The sequence below is a fragment of the Adiantum capillus-veneris genome, chromosome 17, assembly GCF_014529385.1.
Source record: "Adiantum capillus-veneris isolate H3 chromosome 17, ASM1452938v2, whole genome shotgun sequence".
Lineage (NCBI taxonomy): Eukaryota > Viridiplantae > Streptophyta > Polypodiopsida > Polypodiales > Pteridaceae > Adiantum > Adiantum capillus-veneris.
The window spans coordinates 97,244,782-97,260,929 of NC_140947.1; the positions used below are offsets into that span (position 1 = coordinate 97,244,782).

Genomic DNA, 16,148 nt, shown 5'->3' on the forward strand with positions numbered 1-16,148 from the left:
GCAAAGTAGATTAGTGACAAACAAAAATTTAGATAAGCACTATTACAAAGTGATGGTGTCATCCACCCATGCGCTCGCAAGATGAGCTTAGGTGGCAATATAAGCTAGTAGGCAAAAATACAAAGGGCTAGTTATCCTCCAACATATGACGCCATGGTTCATGGAGATGGCCTCCTTATATAGTGCTACAAGTAGGAGGCAAATAGGTGTGTGTGTGTGGCACGTGCGGTATTGACTATTCCCACTCTCCACGGCCACCAATCACCGACCACCAGCCATAGTACCAATGGCACGTACATATGGCCTAATATCCAAGGTGGGACTACTAGATTAGCTCCATACCATCCATGATCATAAATAAAGACCTCATCGTCATGCAAGCTAGAATCCACCAAATATATGTGCACTATTGTCTTCTCCTCATATGGGGTCCTTACAAACTATACAACAAAATTACTTGGAACGGGAACGGGAACGGGAACGGGAGGCTCCAGAACGGTACCGAACGAGGAGAGGGAGGACGGAATAGGGGTCCACAAAAAAGCGATGAAATCAGCCTCAAAACAGCCTATAAGTTAGTAAACAGCTATAAGCCAAGCTTCTAACATCTAGTTGCAGAATTAGAATCATGTTTAGGCATGTTTCAACATGTCGCTTGTACGCGTTAGTGGTTGCGGATGTAAATTGTAATGAGACACCTCATAACATACTAAGCACATCACAAATAACATCATCTAGAAAGTGCAAAGATCGAAGAGTTCAATAGAAAGAAATATGGAACAAAAAGACCATGACTATACGTTCAAACGTGGCTTATAAGGCCAGCCAAGGCGCTACAAAAAGGTGAGCACTGAGAGCTCAAAGAAAAGATAAGAGTCGAGGCTCAAGAGTCGAGACTAGCCACTAGGGACTCAAGAGCTCAATACATAGATGACAAAATGGAAACATGTCAAGGCTCAAGGACCACAAGAGCCACTAGCCTCGCAGTCTGTAGTGGTGGCGTGGAGATCATGGATGTCATCCCAATCCTCATCCACAACAGGCTCGTCCGTATCATCCACCTCATGTAAAACTTCTGTAGATCCACCTGCCTCCCCAAGTACCTCAGCCTCTACCTCCATCTCCCACTGTAGAAAGGGATTTGATACTTTGAATGCAAACTTGCAAAGCATGCACTCCACAGCAAGTCGGTTTCTCTTCCCGGATGCAACATGGCTGTAAACACTCCACAATTGCTCTAAGCAAGAGGAACTAACTGCTTGGCTGAGGATGCGGATAGCGAGTCACTGAAGCTCTCAGCCATCTGAGCCATAGTCCCACCACCACAAAACTCAGGAGATCTTGGTGCGATCAACTTGGGCATCGGCAAGCCCAAATGATCCTCACGTATCCCTATACATAGCAAGCTAATCCTTGATTTTGCAACGTCCTTCTCGATTAGGGTGAAACATGCTCAAGCCCTCATTCCATTGCTAGTTCACCTCCCCATCATGCTCATGTCCTGCACCTTGAAACTCTGGACCCAGCACAAAAGCCGCACCATGGAGAGGAGAGGCATAGAAGTCCCATCTGCTCTGACGAAGCTGACTAATCTCCTCAAACCTGTCTGCATCTGGCTCAAGTGTTTGGAGGGCCTCCACCATGCGATCCATGGCCTCATAAACCTTGCCAAGGGAAGGTTGCATGCCATCAACTACTCGAAGCACGTGGAGTACAGGCTACACCAAGTGATTGGGGTCAATGGCTTGCCGTTTGGGTCGATCATTTTCTTTGGCTCTCATAATGGCATCCTTGATCTCAAGCTCCTTCTTCTCGGCCATCACATTCTTGCAATGCCTCACTTGCTTCCCCACTATGTGAAGGAGGTGTGCTTGAACCTTGCTTGTCCCGGATTTGCGTTGGAAGCCACATAGTTTGCACGTCCATGATCTTGCACCACCGTCTTTGCCCAAGACTTCGGAATGCACCTCATCCCACCACGAAGGCTCATCCTTCTTGCCCCTTTAAACACCCGAGGGACCTTCATGTGATGCAAAAGCTTGTCCCAAATTGACGGCGCTTGAGGCTTGAGGCTTGAGCCTTGAGACTTGAAACTCGAGAGAGAGGGATGTCCGATGGAGGGATGGAGCTTGAGAGAGGGAGAGAGCTATGGAGCTTGAGGCTTGAGGCTTGAGCCTTGAGAGAAGGATGGAGGGATGGAGCTTGAGAGCTTGTGGCTTCAAGCTTGAGAGAGAGGGTGAGAGTGGCTTCAAGCTTCAAGCTTGAGAGAGAGGTTGAGAGTGGCTTCAAGCTTGAGAGTGAGGGATAAGGTCACGTGAGGGGTGAGGGGTGAGCTTTTAGAGAAAAAAGCCCCCCCCCCCCCCTTCTTTGGGAGGCTTGAGAGTTGAAAGTTGAGAGCTTCAATGTCCCCTAAACGGCCAACTGTCCCACTCTTCTCGCAAATGGCTCCATCTTCAAATTTTTAAAAACGCCCGTTTTTTTCAAATTTGTTCGCCCGTTCTGACTGGCCGTTCTGACCGTTCCCCCGTTACCTTCCGATTTCGAAACATCCGGTGTTCCTGTCACTGTTTCGGCAATCTAAGCCGACTGGAATGCCGTTTCGATACGGCAAGGAGCCGTTCCGCCCGTTCCCTGTTACTATGCAACATACATGCTAGTGGGCAAAACTGACAGGTGGGCGTTTGTCACAAACTGATGACGTGGCATGACCTGTGGACAATAAATTACAAGACTTCCTAATATAAGTTGTTCCAACTTATGGATAAGTGCTGATAGGGCCTAAGTGACACAAGACATTAAAAATTTGCGTAGAATCTGTTGACATGGCTGGCTGTATGGACCCCCGCGGATTGCGCTGCTGACGTGGCAGACTATACGGAATTCTGCAATTTGCGTTGGGCTGTTTTAGCGCAAGCTTTTGGTACCAGATGCTTTTGAAACTGAAGCTTTTCATGTAAACTACTTTTCCAAGGCGAAGGGCCTTTAAATAAGACCTTAGGGCTCTCTCAAGCTCATTCAATGCTGACGAAGAACTTAATGACATCGTCAAAAAACGAATCAATCAACTTCTAGAAGCAAAGAAGCCATCGAAGAAACAATTGAAGAAGCGCAACAAGGGGAATGACTACCCAGTTACTTGGGCCATCAACCTTCTTTTGCAAATGCACGAAAACTGAAGAAGCATGTACGTTTTGAAGGACTACCCAGTTCTTCTTCTTCTTTTGACAATTCGGATAGCTCTTCCTCTTCCGATTCGACGAGGAGGACCGAAAGGGCAAGAAGCGAAGCAAGAATCAAAGTTTTGGAAAGAAGAAGAAGAAGGCAAAGAAGAGCAGATCTCGACCCGACAGTTCTACTGAGGATTCATCCTCCTCTGACAGTTTGGCCTCCGATGATAACATGTTTTATGCGAAGAAGAAACACTTTTATAGAGCCAATCAATATGATTTTCTCGAGGACAAGGGCAAAAAGACCAAGGAAGACAGTCAATAAAGTTTGAATCCTTTTCCGGATTCCGAGATGCTCCCAAGGGTTTAGCCTTTATTCAACAGTTTGATATAGCATTCTCAGGAGGGCACTACTCAGAGCACTCCAAGATCAGGAGGGGGCATCAAAAAGGGCGGCATCATTTTTGAAAGGAAATGCACGAACGTGGTGGTCCACTCTTCTTTTACGGAAAGAAGCCCCTACCAAGTGGTTAAAGTTCAAACGGCTCTTTATTTCTTCTTGGTTGAATCAGAAGTACGAACGTGATGTGATGATCGCTTGGAATCATCTTCGGATGACAAAGGCTGACACTTTGGATGCTTATTGTGAGAGGTTTTGGAATGCTTTTATATCGGCCTCTTCTTTCAATAGTCTGAGTCATTGAAAGGACATGCTAAGCGGGGATTCGCTATGCATTCGGGTAACTCGACTTACCCCACTGATCAAGTTTCGACCCCAAGGACCGGACAAAACTCAACAAATGACAATAGTAGAAAGAGGAAGTTCCACAAAAAGAAGGATGCACGATCCCGATTGACTAAGGAACAAAGATCAGAATATCTCAAAGAGAGGAAGTGGTTTGACTACGGGGAACAAGGACACATCTCTGCAAGGTGCCCCAAAAAGGCACAGCGAGGACAATCAGAAGATAGGCTAGAGAGCTCCAGAGCAGCGGAAGAACGTGGCAGAAAAGGAGGACTGGTACCAGATTGTATGGGGACCGACCCGAGTCAGATGGACGAAAGCACCACAGAACTTTGTCGTGCATGGGGCAAAGTAAGAGATCAAGAAGCCCTCGTCTTCTTTGATGGAGGAGCCAAGGCCAACTTCATTTCACCTAAATTGGCGGCTCGACTTGAAATTACGCCTGACAAGATGGGGCCACAAGCGGTGTCACATACTGCTCACGTGTTAAGTCACTAAAGAACGAAGCCAACCTGCAAATCCCGGCCGAGGGGCTTAAACCCTAGACGAAGCAGCAAAAGAAGAATTGCATAAAGACTCATGACGTGGCAAAGCTTTACGGAATCCCGCATTTTACGTTGACATGCTGACGTGGCAAATGTACGGACGCCCGAATTTCGCACTGGCAAATAATGACATGGCAATGTACGGATTTCCGTGTTTCACGCTGACAAGTGCTAATGTGCCACTGTACGGATTTCCATAATTTGCGCTGGCAGCTTTTGGACAAGATGCTTTTGGACCAGTTGCTTTTGAGTTTGAAGGCTTTTCATGTAAACTACTTAGGGCCTTTAAATATGTGCAAAGGGCTCAGTCTCTCGCACTCTTCTGGATGAAGGTGCAAAGCGCTACCAGCATTGTACTGAGTTCAAGTAATATAAGGAAACTCCGAAAGGGGCACCAAGGTTTGGGGCCAATACTATCTGGGGTGGAATTCCGCCACTCCGTGTTGCGTGTGCTCTCTCTCTCTCTCTTTCAATTCAGTTGTTATTGAAGTGCTAAAAGTCTGTTCAATCTGTTCTTTTCTATTGGCATGTGGCGCCCGTCTTGTGACAGTGGTATCAAAGCATCAAGCGTGTGCTTTTCTGAAAGCATACCGGTTCTACCAAAGAGGAGACAAAGCAAGATGGGGCTTCCAGAGTTCACTAGAAATTTTATTAAAGAATCTTTGTGCCCCGACCCTTGACTTATTAGCCACTCCACCCTTACTTCATCGCATATCGGGCGCGCTCCCGTCTTCACCGCTCATGTCTTACAAGGCATAAGCCATAAAGATCACTTGCAAGAGAAGGATCCAAGATTTGTTTTGAGTCACTGTTTTTCTCAGATGTAGTGCCATAAAGTGGTGGAAGTCTATAGCTACCAAGTCCAGTCTTTTTGTTTACTCGATCGATTTGAAAGAATTGAATGATGAACAAAGAACAAAAATGTCTGAATTGGATAAAGAACGACAAGAATTATGCGCACACATGCTGATTGTTTCTCTAAAGGCCTACCAGGCGGTTACCTCCACCTCGTCTTGAGGACCACACGATTGATTTGAGTCCTGAAAGTACACCACCAAACAGGCCACCTTATCAAGTTACCCAAGCCTAAAATGAAGAAATAATGAACCAAGTGTAAGAACTTCTAGAAAAGGGTCTCATCTAACCTAGCACATCACTTTACTGTTCTCCGGTTTTGCTAGTACTAAATAAAGACGGATCTTGGAGAATGTGCATTGATTATAGAGCTCTCAATAAAATCACCATCAAGAACAGATTTCCTATGCCAAGGATCGATGATATTCTCGACAGACTTCAAGGATCCTCTTGTTTCAACAGGATTGATTTGAAAAGCGGACAAATCAGAATCACTCCGGGAGATGTCTACAAGACAGTGACAAGTTTTGGTTTATACGATTTTTGATGATGCCTTTTGGACTCACAAATGCTCCAGCAACATTTAATCGAATGATGGGTAGGTCTAAGAGTATCGGTCTTTTGTTGGCACTTTCTTATAGTTTTCTCCAAGAATGAAGCAGAGCATTGACATCATCTGCTACGGGTCTTTCAGGCATTACGCAAGCATAGATTGGTTATCAATGCCAAAAAGAGTAAGTTTTTCTTACCGGAGATACATTTCTTGGGACACATTGTCTCAGCAGAAGGAGTACGGACCTAAAGAATGTTCACAAAGTTCGAAGCTTTTTGGACTTGTGCTCTTATTATCAGCAATTCATTCGGAAGTTTGCAGAGATAGCTTCACCTTTGCATTTACTAACTCAAAAAGAAGTTATTTTACATGGGACCAACTGAGCTGACTGCTTTTCAGACGCTTAAAGAAAAATTGACCACCAGACCAATGTTGGCTTTGTCAGATTTGCAAAAGCCATTCGAAGTTTATTGTGATGCCTGTGGTCGTAGTCTGGGAGCGGTTTTGATGCAAGAAGGCCATGTGATTGCTTATCAAAGCAGGATGTTTTCACAGCCAGAATTGGTAGCACAGATATATGAGAAAGAGCTATTGGCAGTGATCCATGCTCTTACACAGTGGCAACACTACGTACTTAGAGCCGATTTTACAGTCTTTACAGATCATCAGAGTCTACGCTACTTCTTATCACAGAAGCAGCTTTCAGAAAAGCGGATGCAATGGGCTGACATCTTGTCACAGTTTCATTTCCAGATTGTCCATGTTCAGGGACAAAAAAATCTAGTGGTGGATGCATTGTCTCGGAAGCCCTTAGTTCTGGCTATTTCCGCAATTCATCACAGAAGCTTCGAGGATATGGTTGACCAGTACGCCAGAGATCCTGACTTTGCGTACATTATTTGACAAGCATAAGGCACGGGGACTACTACAGCCTTTACCCATTCCCACCCGCCCCTGGGAAAACATTGCTATGGATTTCATCTTTGATCTCTTCATGACTCAAAGTGGGCACGATGGCATTTGGACTGTCATTAACAGATTTAGCAAGCAAGCTCACTTCAATCCTATAAGAAAACAGTCAAGCCTGATCATTTAGCGAGGTTATTTATTGCTCAGATATTTTGGTTACATGGCACGCCTGAGACTGTAGTTTCATCGGAGATCCCCGATTCACGAGTTTGTTTTAAAAGGCTATTTGGAAGAACATTGGCACGCAGTTGTTCCCGTCATTATTCCACCCACAGACAAATGGGCAATCTGAGATAGCCAATTCAGTGGTTTTAGATTTATTCAAGTCTTATATCTCGGATCAAAAGACTCGATGGGAAAATTATTTGCCTTTGGTGGAATTTGCCTACAATAACACGGTTCACTCTTCGACAGGGAAGGCACCATTTGAGGTAATTGAAGCTAAGAACGTCCCTCCCTTTCTAAGCCCCAAAGACAAGATTTTTGAAGTTGATCAGTATACGAAGGACTTGGACACTGCTTTTGCCAAGGTTCGTGAGGCTCTAGAGAAGTCTCAAGCACAACACAAGAAGGCAACAGATCGACATCAACGTGACTTGAAATAAAAGGAGGATGATTGGGTGCTCTTACTGTAAGGATTCTAGTTGCTAATCCTTCATTAATTACTTAAACTCGTGATTAAGACTTAAGAAACTTGAATTGTACTCAGAAACAAGACTCAGAAGACTCTGTGTTGATTGATGGAATGTGTAATACAAGGGATCCTTATATAGGAGACGAAGAGACACAAATGAAAAGACACATCTCCACGTGAAGAGACATGAGTACATACTTAAAGACACATCCTTTCGGCGAAGAGCTGCAACCATTGGGCGAAGAGTTGCACCCGTAGAGCGAAGGGGTGTGACCAGTCGTCGAAGGAGTGTGGCTTTTGGCGAAGAGACACGTCGACCATCCAAGCGTAGGGGTCCTCCTTGGCATGGCACTTCACATATTTGCAACTAGGAGTAGATGTAATACTGTTAACATAGTCACAATCGTGACACTTACGTTTTGAGAAGGCACACGTAGGAAACAAAAGGGAAAGGAACGGCTTTCTCCAAAGCTTAGCATGAGACATTATGGCCCTTTCCAGATTAAAGAAAAGATAAATGATGTATCCTTCAGACTCAAGTTGTCACGATGCATTTCATGTGAGTCTGTTGAAACCCTTCAAGGGAGAGGTGCCAGTTGATGGGGAGCCTGATGAGCAACCCGAAGTGGAAGAGAGCGAGGAGATACTCGTTCCAAAACAGATTCTAGCACATAAGGAAAGAAAAGTGAAAGGTAAAGTGATTCGTCTTTCCTTAGTGAAATTTAAGAACTATCCGGCATTGGATGCAAAGTGGATAGAGGAGGAGGTCCTAGCAAATACTCCTCAGATTTTGGAACTTTACCTTAAGGCTTTTGGATTAGCTACGTCTAGTCCAAAAGATCCCGCAAATCAGCATGGTTGAATCTGGTGCAGACGGGACTGCACAAGAGGAGAGTTACTCCACTCCTTTCACAGATTACCTGAACGAAATAGAGTCACTGATTTCCCTTTGGATTTCACGGATAATGCTGTGCTGACAGTATTCTGTTGTATGACTTTATGAATATTGAAAATGGAAATTCCCGAACTAGAACCTAATTAATGTGTACTCTCTCATGTGTTTTGTTTGAGTGCAAGAACTAAAAGACGAAATGACTGCAGCATTTCAGTCTTGAGAATCTATAGACATGATCGCAATAAGAATTAGCTAATCCAACATCAATAAGGTCCGGGATGGACCTAGATGCGTTTGCTAAATACATTGCCAAGAATCATGGTCTTAGATCTTGAATCAGTTTTTATGTGATTGATTTGATGTGAATGTGCATTGACTGTGTCGTCTTTGTGCAAGTGCTAGGTTTGCGTTTGTCTAATGCGTCGATACTTAGAGTCGGTGTCTACGGACCTGGTTTATGGCCTCTATCTATTTTGCAAGCGTAATTGAGGACGATTACAACTCTTTCAAGAGGGGGGTATGTCACAAATTGATGATGCGGCATGACCTGTGGACAATAAATTACAAGACTTCCTGATATAAGTTGTCACAACTTATGAATAAGTGCCGACGGGGGCTAAGTGACACAAGATATTAAAAATTTGCGTAGAATCTGCTGACGTGGCTAGCTGTACGGACGCCTGCTGGTTGCGTTGCCGACGTTGCAGACTGTACGAAATTCCGCAATTTGCGTTGGGCTGTTTTAGCGCAAGCTTTTTGGTACCAGATGCTTTTGAAACTGAAGCTTTTCATGTAAATTGTTTTTCCAAGGCCAAGGGCTTTTAAATAAGGCCCTAGGGCTCTCTCTAGCTCATTCAGTGCTAACAAACCGGTGAGCAGAGACGACCCAAGGGCACCTGTACTTGCTCAATTATTAATACAAAAAGAAATACCGAAAGGGACGCCAGTCTTTGGGGAAAATCTCTCTGGGCACGAAACTACGTCGGGCCGTGTCGACTCAATTGTACTGTGATTTAAATTTGTGAAGTTTTTAAAGTAATCTCTCTCGTGTCGCTTCAGATTCCAGACTTGGGGTGTCCAAGTTTGTTACAACGTTGCAAGTATATTAATAGACATGTTCAATTATCCTTTGGTATGTAGATGCCTGCTTTGTCTCCTCTTATATACTGCTTCCCGGTGCTTATCTCTCTTTGGTGGAGCTTCCATTTTGCTTCAGCATACTTAGTGTCACATAGTGATAACGTGAGCGGGATGGAAACACACACAACGCCTCTATAATCACCCGACACACACTCTAGGGATAATACACACACACACTATGGGGCACCACTCGGCTTACACAACCCACCTGGCCGAGACAGGGAACAGACCGATGGAGTGAGGAGGGAGACTCCATTTGCCCACTCAACATAGAGACACACACACATGCCCCCAAAAAACTCAGCTCAAAAGAGGCAGATTTCTGATGTTTAGATACAATTGAGCTTGGGACAACACCAATAGGGCAAATAGATCACACAATATAAATAAAACATGTCAGATACAATCACAAATCGGAGCAGAGGCTTCGCTCACAAGAGAAACTTACACAGCCAAAACAGAAGAAAAAAACTGAGTAATTTGGCAAAATGGACAACGCCATTGCGTCCGGAACGGCCCAAAACCCCAGTCTACAATATCAAAGTACTCAAATCCAACCTTGGATGAGCAGTTTATGGCCAAAACAGGCTCCAAAAACAGCAAAAACTCAGTTGCGGCTATTTCTCCTCTTCTCTCCACACTTTGCTGGTTTTTTCCTCAGGTTTTTCAGTGTCCACACTTCACTTTATCCATTGGCCACCTTTGGCCTTTTTATTGACCTCAAACGGACCCCGAACAGGCTAAAAAATGGCTACGTAGTGCGTTTTTGTTACCCTTCTACATCCATCCGCACACTTGGCACTCAACTTTTTTCAATAATGCATCCCGCAATCACGTGAAGTGGCCCCCAAATACAGTTCTCATGATGACCTTTCTGCATAATTCATCACAAGAAAACAACCCCGTTGTGTCCTCGCTTACGACGTGCAAGTATTGACCCTATTCGACCTCATGACGCCACTGGATGCCATCTAACGCACCTGCTTACCTCATGGCGTCGGCCCACTGATAGCTTCCTCGAGAAGTTTTACGCTCCACCAACTCCTCACTATTATAGAAAAACACACTAGTACTCGTGACGATGAAAATCGATATACTATGTACACGTTGTCCTACCTGTACACATGTGGGCCCCACGTAACCACCTGGCTCTGGAAAATGGGCAATTCTTTATTTGATGCACCATGCATGTGTATGTACATATGCGCAATCCCTTCCTCCAAAAAACTCCCGACATAATTTGCCCATCCCCTAGCTTGCTAGAGCATTTATGCTCAACAGCAACACTAGTAAGATGCTCATTCCACCTAGATCAAAAGGCCGAAGGCATATCGCCTGAATCACAAGAAGCATCATAGTACCACACATATCCTTGTCACCAATCAACCAAAATGCACCATAGGCATATCCAACTAGCACATCCACCCTGTCTAGAGCTCCAAAAGCATAAATATTGCATACCACATTCAACCCAACTGATTGAGACAATTGAAGTGACTTATCACATGGCATCTTGGCTTCTTCACTAGCCATAGCAACAACCTGTAAATTATGCACCCAAGTAGCTAAAAGCATTGTGTGAAGGTAAAGTTGTTGACTTCCAAAGCACAAAAGTATCCCTAGGACACACATCCCTAGCATAGGCGTCCATATCTTTAAGTTCCTTGTCGTTGAACTCATATATGTGAAACCCCTTCTCATCATCATAAGCATACTCATCATCACACATAACTTCATCCACATCATAACCATGGCTATCACCACTATCCATAGCTTCTAGCATGGATTCATCAATCTCCAAGGGTACAGGTCCCTGCTCCCACAATCATGCTCACAAATCGGTTCAATCACTTCACATGCATCAAAATATGGCTTCGAAACAAGCTCCACATCCAACAAATCCACAAAATGACTCTCAATCTTGCCCTCTTCCCTAATTCCCAAGGAACTAGTATCCAAAGATACGTGTTCATGAGTAAGAGAATTCTTAATGAACATAGGGAGAACCTAGATAACAGAAGCTATCGCGCGCTCGCTACTGCTGTGCTTCTTCGCTCCCCATTGCTACCCCCCCCCCCCCCCCCCCACCCCCCCACCCAGCGTTGCCCATCGCTGCCTGGCCTCCCAGCTGGCTGGCTGCCTCCCGCTTGCCCTCATCCCCCGCTGCCTCCCCTCGCGCTGCCCTTGTCCGCTCGCCTTCAGCCCCTGCTGCCGCCCCCACCATCAGCCCCACTTGCCGCCGCCCACCCTCAGCCCCACCTTTTGTGCATTGCCTACCCGCTTGCCACAGCCCGCCAAAAAAAAGAAAAAGAAAAATCCTCCCCCCCCCCCGCCTCAGCCCGTTCGTCCGCCAGTTGGGGTCCTTCCTTCGGTTACTCCTTGCAGTTCGGCACTTTCGGCAGTGCTTCAATTCCTTGGAGCAGTGTTGACGCAGCCAATTGCAGCGCCATCCCGTCGTCCCTTTCTTACGCCACAGCAATAGACACAGATGGAGGCTCCAGCTTCCCGCCACAGAGGGACTCGCCAGAAGTCCCCTCGCCCGACCCCGCTGAGCCCACCATTCGACTTGCTCTCTCGCCTACAGAGCAAGCGAGCCTTGCCGCAGAGGTAGAGCGATTGCAGGCGACCTCGGTCATCTACAAGATTCTTGGCACCCGCCCTAGCAGAGGAGAGCTGCGAGACCTTCTCGAGACCCGCCTTCTCGCAGAGGTGGGCAAGATCTTGGATGTCCAGATTCTCGGACAGGGGTACTATCAGATCGAGTTCGAGACCTCCGAGATGGCTTCCAACGTCATAGCTATGAGTCCACTGGCCATGCGAGCATCACGCGCCCACTTTCGACAGCGACGACATGGTTTTGACCCGACTTCGGATGTTCTAGTAGAGGAGGCAGACATCCCCATCTCAGTCTGCTTTCCGGGTTTACGGAGGGAGTACCTACCACTTCTTTCCAGGATTGGCTCCGCCATCGGGACTGTCCTGGAGACACCTCGTACGGCAGCATCAGTAGCTGCCAAGGAGGCTAGCATCCCCTCAGTTCGAGTTTTGGTCAGAGATACCCACACGCTCCCGAAGGTCATCCTTCTGCCTCGGGTGAGTGGGGGTTGGTTTAGACAGAGTGTGGAGTACTCGGGCCTCCCGAACCAGTGCTTCATTTGCCGACAGATGGGCCACCTAGCGAAGGCCTGTCCACGGAGGAGGCCACGACCTGCACCTCAGCCTCAGACCCAGCTTGCCAAGGCTAGGCCGCAGCCACAGTCATCGGCACAATGCACAGATTCAGAGCCACCCCGCGAGCCTGGGGCTCCAGCGGAGGAGGGGTGGCAGCAGGCCGGTGGCCGTCGACGCCAGGGGCCATAGCAACAGCCTAGTACTCAAAGTGGCCCTCAGGTGCCTACTCAACAGCAATGGGTTCCCACGGGGAACCGCTTTGGTCCTCTTGAGAAGGAGGAGTCTCCTACACCAGCCTCCACCTCCGCTTCACCCACGACAGCCGCTCCCCCTTCAGAGTTCCCCTCCTCTTCATCCTCCCCCCCGCCCTCTGCTCCCGTCGCCTCTCCACCTTGCCCCTCTACCTATGTCGCCCCACCCTGCTCCTCTTCTCCCCCGCTCCCTCCAGCTCCTTCTCCCCCCCCTCCTGCTCCAGTTCCACAGTCGACTCAGGAGACTGGTCCCTCGCCCGCGGCTAGGAGATCTCTTGGCAACGCCTTTGCCACGAGTCGCCTAGCGAGAGAGGGTCAACCCTTCTTGCGGCCCCCTTTGTAGATTCAGACATCTTCCCTTGCAGCTATCCCTCGTGGTCTGACGAGCATTGACATCCGATGTCGCTGGGACTTCTTCGACTACGGGTTCACTCGCTTTCTCGGCGACTCCGCAGCAAACCACGAGGCAGCCTACTTCAAGGTCCATGCTTTGTTCCTCGCCGCTAGGGGGACAAAGGCCTTGGACTCAGCAGTTGGTTTCTCCTTCCCACTCTGTGGTAGGGCAGAGACAGAGTGGTCCCTCGACTCAGTGTTGGGATGGTTACATACACAGGTTCTCGAGTTCTCTCATCACATGGGAGAACTTGGAGTTACAGATTTGCTGCAGACTTTGTGGCGACTGGCCAAGTTTGCGGTGACACCCCCAGACTCAGCAAGATGTAGGCACATTGTGGTGTACTTCTTTGCTGATACGCAGTGTTTGCCTTGCTATGTATACATTCATGAGGACTCCTGGACAGAGGAGGTTGCTCTACGCACGGCTCGCTCTGCTTGGGCTTGGGCTAGGCACTCACTACAATCTCGCCTATCCAGAGGATGCTCGGATGCGGACTACTCCCCATCCAAGCCAGCCTCGAATATAGCCCGTCTTGCTGCTGCGGCAGCATCTGTTCTCTCTCGCTCCCCATGAGGATCGTCTCGTGGAACGTGCAAGGACTAGGTGGGCCCCAATTTCAGCGACAGCGGGGCCGATTGCGTCAGGAGCTTCAGCGTTGCCTTGTGGGAGGAGAGATTGATCTCCTTATGCTTCAGGAGCACCATCTGTGTCAGAACAGCATTCGGCGATGTGGTCAAATTTTGCGTGGACGATATGATACCTTTTGGTCAGCTGCTTTTGGACCTGGAGGCATCGAGGGAGGGGTATGTATGACTATTGCGGATTCATAGCAGCAGGCCATTGTGGGCAGAGGGATTATTGTGCCAAGCAGGGCTCAGTGGATTACTATGCAGGTTCAAGGTGGCCTTGTGGGCTTCCTGAACATCTATGCGTCCAATGTGGCGAGTGCTCGTGCAGAGTTTTGGTCACAGATTGTTAAGTCTTTGCCGCAGGCTAACCGTTGGTGTGTAGGAGGGGACTTCAACATGTTGGAGGACCCTTCTGACAGGATTGGAGGCAGCCATGCTACTGTGCATGGAGTCGAGTTAGCAGCTTGGGAGAGGTTGTGTATGACTTTGAGGGTCTCGGATACATGGCAGCACTCTGGCTTTGTGAGGCCTCCAGCCAGTCTTGCCTTCTCTAGATCGGACCGCATAGTGGGAGGAGTGAATCTATCGAGGATAGATCGCTTCTACACTAGTGACCACTTCAGTGACTTGGGGGGATCAGTGGGCATCCTGGCAGGGACATCCTTCTCGGACCATGCACCAGTGATCCTCACAGTGGCAGACAAGCAGAGGAGTGGGAGCACAATGCTTCGCATCCCAGAGCGGGTCTTGTTGGACTTAGCACTCAGAGAGAGGGTAGAGGCTCTCTGGACAAAGGGCCTGGAAAGCCAGGTTCTACCTGCAGACAAAGTGGCCTTGGGCCTAGCTCAGCTTAGCCACTTTTTTCTCCAGGAGTCTCTGGCTCGCCGGGCTGCAGCGAGGGAGGAGGAGCAGCGTCTCAGACGAGGCATTGCTTCACTACAGAGGATGCAGGAGCAGCATCCAGACATTCCATGGTTGGAGGAGCAGTTACAGCAGGCTCGACAAGAGCTTGCTAGCACAGAGGAGAGGCGTCATGAGTTTGCCTTTCACCGACAGGCATCTCAGTGGACTCAGGTGGGTGACAGAGTGACAGGTGCTTTTTTTGAGACAGTGGGACCTCGGCACTCGCATGCCAAGGTCAATCAGTTGAGGAGACCCGATGGGTCAGTTATTTGTGAGCCCGAGGATATGCGTGCAGTTGCAACTGACTTTTACCGTGAGTTACTGTCGGCTGAGCCCCAGTCAGAGCGGCAAGATGCATGCAGGGAGGGAGCAAGGTTTGGGCACAGATGCCTTGTCTTGTGACTGAGGAAATGCGCTAGAGGCTAGAGATGCCACTTCAGCTTGAGGAGTTGCGCACGGCTCTTAGGGCCCTCCCTCATGGTAGCTGTCCAGGTGAGGATGGGCTGACTCCCAGCTTTTTCTTGGTGTACTGGGACCTGCTTGGCCCAGATCTGTGTAGTTCCTTTCAGTACATTTTGCACACAGGAGTGATGCCTGATAGCATGAGTGAGGGCTTGATTTAGCTCATTCCAAAGGAGGGTGGCTCCTTGGATGAGATTCGACAGTGGCGCCCCATCACCATCCTCAACTCAGCCTACAAAATTCTTACCAAGGCTCTGAGTTTGAGGATTCAGCCACTTTTGGAGAGCCTTATACATTGGACTCAGACAGGTTTTGTCAAGGAACGCAGTATCCTTGACAACATCTTCACTTTCTGGGAGGCTTCTGCCCTAGCACGGCTTCGTGGGGAGGACCTTGTGATTCTTCTTCTCGATTTTGAGGAGGCATACGACAGAGTTGACTGGGACTTTCTAGAGGGCACTCTAAGTAGGATGGGCTTCTCAGATGCTTGGATCAGAGGGGTGCCAGCTTTGTACAGACAGGCTCACAGTCAGGTGCTTTTGGCAGGAGGTAGAGGTGAGCGCTTCATGCTCACACGCTCGGTCAGACACGGTTGTCCTCTTGCCCCCTTTCTCTTTCTGTTCTATGCGGAGGCGATGAGAAGATTCTTGGTGTCACAGCAGGTTGGTCTGAGGGGCTTAGCACTCCCTATTCAGGGAGATGAGCTACTGGACGCTGAGTTTGCCGATGACTCAGCCTTGTACTTAGAGGGCCAGAGGCCAATCTGCACAGATGTGAGCAGGCTTTGGAGACCTTCTGTTGTGCATCGGGCGCACTGATCAACTAGAGAAAG

The 16,148-nt window shown here is 48.0% G+C and overlaps 1 protein-coding gene across 2 annotated transcripts in view; it reads right to left on the minus strand.

Annotated features, from left to right (window-relative positions):
• LOC147437747 (uncharacterized) overlaps positions 1-16,148 on the minus strand; it is a 183,172-nt gene that overhangs the window by 146,050 nt on the left and 20,974 nt on the right. The gene's annotated exons all lie outside the window — the stretch shown is intronic.